Here is a 6,000-nt window from a genome sequence, read left to right as displayed (position 1 = left end):
AAATAACTATCATGTGAGGCATAATCCAATTGAAAATTAAAATCATGATGACAAGATTCATGTTTATAATTATTCTTCATAGCATACATGTCATCACAATAATCATCATAGATAGCAACTTTATTCTCATAATCAATTGGAACCTCTTCCGAAATAGTGGATTCATCACTAAATAAAGTCATGACCTCTCCAAATCCAGTTTCATCAATATAATCATCATAAATAGGAGGCATGCTATCATCATAATAAATTTGCTCACCAAAACTTGGGGGACAAAACATATCATCTTCATCAAACATAGCATCCCCAAGCTTGTGGCTTTGCACATCATTAGCATCATGGGTATTCAAAGAATTCATACTAACAGCATTGCAATCATGCTCATCATTCACATATTTTATGCCAAGCATTCTATGTAATTCTTCTTCTAGCACTTGAGCACAATTTTCCTTCCCATCATTCTCACGAAAGATATTAAAAAGATGAAGCGTATGAGGCAAACTCAATTCCATTTTTTTGTAGTTTTCTTTTGTAAACTAAACTAGTGATAAAACAAGAAACAAAAATATTCGATTGCAAGATCTAAAGATATACCTTCAAGCCCTCACCTCCCCGGCAACGGCGCCAGAAAAGAGCTTGATGTCTACTACGCAACCTTCTTCTTGTAGACGTTGTTGGGCCTCCAAGTGCAGAGGTTTGTAGGACAGTAGCAAATTTCCCTCAAGTGAATGACCTAAGGTTTATCAATCCGTAGGAGGCGTAGGATGAAGATGGTCTCTCTCAAACAACCCTACAACCAAATAACAAAGAGTCTCTTGTGTCCCCAACACACCCAATACAATGGTAAATTGTATATGTGCACTATTTCGGCGAAGAGATGGTGATACAAGTGCAATATGGATGGTAGATATAGGTATTTGTAATCTGAATTATAAAAACAGCAAGGTAACTAATAATAAAAGTGAGCACAAACGGTATTGCAATGGTAGGAAACAAGGCCTAAGGTCCATACTTTCACTAGTGCAAGTTCTCTCAACAATAATAACATAATTGGATCATATAACTATCCCTCAACATGCAACAAAGAGTCACTCCAAAGCCACTAATAGCGGAAACAAACGAAGAGATTATTGTAGGGTACGAAACCACCTCAAAGTTATCCTTTCTGCTCGATCTATTCAAGAGTCCGTAGTAAAACAACACGAAGCTATTCTTTCCGTTCAATCTATCATAGAGTTTGTACTAGAATAACACATTAAGACACAAATCAACCAAAACCCTAATGTCACCTAGATACTCCATTGTCACCTCAAGTATCCGTGGGCATGATTATACGATATGCATCACACAATCTCAGATTCATCTATTCAACCAACACAAAAGTACTTCAAAGAGTGCCCCAAAGATTCTAACGGAGAGTCAAGACGAAAACGTGTGCCAACACCTATGCATAGGTTCATGGGCGGAACGCGCAAGTTGATCACCAAAACATACATCAAGTGGATCACGTGAATATCCCATTGTCACCACAGATAAGCACGGCAAGACATACATCAAGTGTTCTCAAATCCTTAAAGACTCAATCCGATAAGATAACTTCAAAGTGAAAACTCAATCCATTACAAGAGAGTAGAGGGGGAGAAACATCATAAGATCCAACTATAATAGCAAAGCTCGCGATACATCAAGATCGTGCCATAGAGAGAACACGAGAGAGAGAGAGAGAGAGAGAGAGAGAGAGAGAGAGAGAGATCAAACACATAGCTACTGGTACATACCCTCAGCCCCGAGGGTGAACTACTCCCTCCTCGTCATGGAGAGCGCCGGGATGATGAAGATGGCCACCGGTGAAGGTTCCCCCCTCCGGCAGGGTGCCGGAACAGGGTCCCAATTGGTTTTTGGTGGCTACAAACGCTTGCGGCGGCGGAACTCCCGATCTATCTTGTCCTTCGATGGTTTTAGGGTATATGGGAATATATAGGCGAAAGAAGTTGGTCGGGGGAGCCACGAGGGGCCCACGAGAGTGGAGGGCACGCCCCCCTATCTCGTGGCCTCCTCGAAGCTTCCCTGGCTTGCACTCCAAGTTCCCTGGATTGCTTCTGTTCCAAAAATAACTTTTCCGAAGGTTTCATTCCGTTTGGACTCCGTTTGATATTCCTTTTCTTCGAAACACTGAAATAGGCAAGAAAACAACAATATGGGCTGGGCCTCCGGTTAATACGTTAGTCCCAAAAATAATATAAAAGTGTATAATAAAGCGCGTAAACATCCAAAACAGGTAATATAATAGCATGAATGCTTCATAGTTTATAGATACGTTGGAGACGTATCAGGGTTCGACACTTTTACTTATCGAAAGGACTACGATAGATCCCCTACACTTGTGGATCATCATGGGCCAGGAGCGAGGCCCATTGGTCCCGGCTCGTGTCTCGAACCGGGACCAATGTGGTCAGATGAATCAGGACCATGGGCCCCGAGGCCTGGCCGACTCCCTGGCCTCACGAAACGGGACTAATGCTCCCATTGGTCCCGGTTCATATGAGAACCGGGATTAATGCCCTCTTCAGGCCTGGACCAAAGCTCTGTTTTCTACTAGTGCATGCCAACTTTTTAGAAACTATGTGGGTTCTTTGAGTTCATCGCCCATGGTGTTTTCTGAGAAACCATCTGCAATAGAAAACCCCAGTAAGCGGGCTAATTGGCCTATTATTGATAATGTATTTAATAATAAAATTGACATTTCATATAAAACACACCATATATTTCATATCCGTATTATCGCAACCAGGATTTCATAGTTGAATTACATCTGAGTACAACATAAGATAGCTTAAGCACTCAGTTACACCATATATATATGTATATGCATATAGTTAGCTACGTCATTACACAACAGCACCAAGTTCACATCCAACATCGAAATCCTTTGCAAAGTAGCATCATACACGGTAAAAAGACAGATGAATCTCATCTGGAAAATTGGTAAAGCGGAAGGAGAATATTGAGCCTTCAGTGATGTTGAATGTCCTTGCAACTTTAGGCCAGCGTCTATGGATAATTGCCCGCCCAACCTTCATCCTCTTGAGGAAGACTTCAATATTGTACCGTGGGTGTTGAATGAATACTTTCAAGCCTCTTGACCATGCAAATGGTTTGAGACGTAATCATAAGTGAACTGTTTTGGAAAGGACTGAAAACAAAGATATGCATAAATATATGTTCTAAATTTTCAAAATGGCACAAGGAAAAAACAAGGTAAAAGAGTTAGTACCATCTTATAGTTGACTGATGTCTTCTTCATTGTGCAAACAAAGATCTCGCTATTATTCGTCGCAAGTTTCTTTATCCTAACAATATTTCTGATTTTCTCGACATGACTGATATTCATGGACATCTCATTTCCTCATATGCAAATGGGTTGATCAGTCGATCTAAATCTCTGACAACAGGACCTACAAGTGCAAGACTAAATTGTTAAAAACCTAAATAGTAGAATGATTCCTGCAATTGCACAATAATATGATGTTAGCCAAAGGACCATGCATGTGGAAACATCGATGGTAAACCTCGGAGCCTTCCATTGTTTCCCTGCAACACATATAAGGCAAATCTTGATTAGGTTAAGTGAGAGGGCATACTATTAGTAGAATATGTTAATGAAAAATAAACAAATTACAGATCCAACAGATTAATTCGAGACGCATGGAAAAGCCAATTAACCAAACCAAGCATGTAAACAACTTGGAAATATAGCAATTTTATATGTTTCTCATTTATTTAGTACAACAAAATTAGATTTATTTCTCACATGCATAACAATACAAAATTGTACCCACAACAGATAAGCATTATATTGCAGAATAGAACCAAATAGTTAACTGACAGCAGAACAAATAAACAAATATCGTCATCCTATATATCAATCTTTACCTTCGGACCATTCCAGAGCTCCTCCTCATGTCCGTGATCACATCCGGGACTCCGAACAAGATTCAATCACCAAATCATATAACTCTTATAACACAACAGACACGGGTTCGAGAACTATGTAGACATGACCGAGACACCTCTCTGGTCAACAACCAATAGCGGAATCTGGATGCCCATATTGACTCCTACATATTCTATGACGATCTTTATCGGTCGAACCTTATGACAACATACGTAATTCCCTTTGTCCATCGTTATGTTACCTGCCCGAGATTCGATCGTCGGTATCTTCAAACCTAGTTCATTCTCATTCCCGACAAGTCTCTTTACTCATTTTGTACTAAATCATCTTGCAACTAACTCCTTAGTCACTTTGCTTGCAAGTATTCTTATAATGTGTATTACCGAGAGGGCCCAGAGATACCTCTCTGATACTCGGAGTGACAAAACCTAATCTCGATCAATGCCAACTCAACAAACACCTTCGGAGATACCTGTAGAGTATCTTTATGATCACCCAGTTACGTTGTGACGTTTATAGAACACAAGGTATTCCTCCTGTATTTAGGAGTTGCATAATCTCATAGTCGAAGGAATATGTATTTGTCATCAAGAAAGCAATAGCAATAAACTGAACGATCAATATGCTAAGCTAACGGATGGGTCTTGTCCATCACATCATTCTCCTAATGATGTGATCCTGTTATCAAATGACAACACATGTCTATAGTTAGGAAACCTTAACCATCTTTGATCAACGAGCTAGTCTAGTAGAGGCTTACTAGGGACACAGTATTTGTTTATGTATTCACACATGTATTTAAGTTTCTGATCAATACAATTCTAGCATGAACAATAAACCTTTATCATGAATAAGGAAATATAAATAACAACTTTATTATTGCCTCTAGGGCATATTTCCTTCATGTATAGTGGGTGCAATGGAATGTGTATGTGCATTTCATTCACCCAGTACCTTTTGATGCAGATTCCATCTTAATAGTACGAGTTTCTATGACCAAAGAAATAAAACATGTAGGAGATACCGTCTTCGATCTTTTCCATCCATAGGGAATATGCCTAACCGTCTTACACCAAAAAAGGTGTACCTGAGTAGCTTGGCACATGCTTGATACGTCTCCAACATATCTATAATTTTTTATTGTTCCATGTTGTTATATTATCATTCTTGGATGTTTTACAATCATTTTATAGCAACTTTATATCATTTTTTGGGACTAACCTATTGACATAGTGCCAAGTGCCAGTTGCTGTTTTCTGCTTGTTTTTTTACATCGCAGGAAATCAATATCAAACGGAGTCCAAACGCAGCGAAACTTTTTGTGGATTTTTCTGGACCAAAAGACACCTGTTGGGCCAAGAAAGTACCTGAGGGGAGCTCCGAGGGGAGCACAACCCACCAGGGCACGCTTGGGGGCCCAGGCGCGCCCAGGTGGGTTGTGCCCACCTCGGCCGCCTCCCGCAGCGCCTCTTTGCTCTATAAATACCCCAATATTCCAGAAACCCTAGGGAAGTCGACGAAAATCAATTCCAGCCGCCGCAAGTTCCAGAACCATGAGATCCAATCTAGACACCATCACAGAGGAGTTCATCATCCTAATTGGTGCCTCTCTGATGATGCGTGAGAAGTTCATTGTAGACCTTCGGGTCCGTAGTTAGTAGCTAGATGGCTTCCTCTCTCTCTCTCTCTCTTGATTCTCAATATAATGGTCCCTTGGAGATCTATTTGATGTAACTCTTTTTGCGGTGTGTTTGTTGGGACCCGATGAACTTAGTGTTTATGGTCAGATCTATGTTTTTATCCATGAAAGTTATTTGAGTTTTTTGATCTCTTATATGCATGATTACTTATAGCCTCGTATTTCTTTTTCGAATCTTTGGTTTAATTTAGTTAGGCCAACTAGATCAATTTTTCTTGTCATGGGAAGAGGTGCTTTGTGATGGGTTCGATCTTGCGGTGCTTGATCCCGGTGACAGAAGGGGAACCGACACGTATGTATTGTTGCTATTAATGCTAACAAGATGGGGTCTATTTCTACATAAATA

Source organism: Triticum aestivum, chromosome 3D, assembly GCF_018294505.1.
Source record: "Triticum aestivum cultivar Chinese Spring chromosome 3D, IWGSC CS RefSeq v2.1, whole genome shotgun sequence".
In the NCBI taxonomy this organism is placed as follows: domain Eukaryota; kingdom Viridiplantae; phylum Streptophyta; class Magnoliopsida; order Poales; family Poaceae; genus Triticum; species Triticum aestivum.
Note: the sequence above shows the minus strand (reverse complement) of the source record.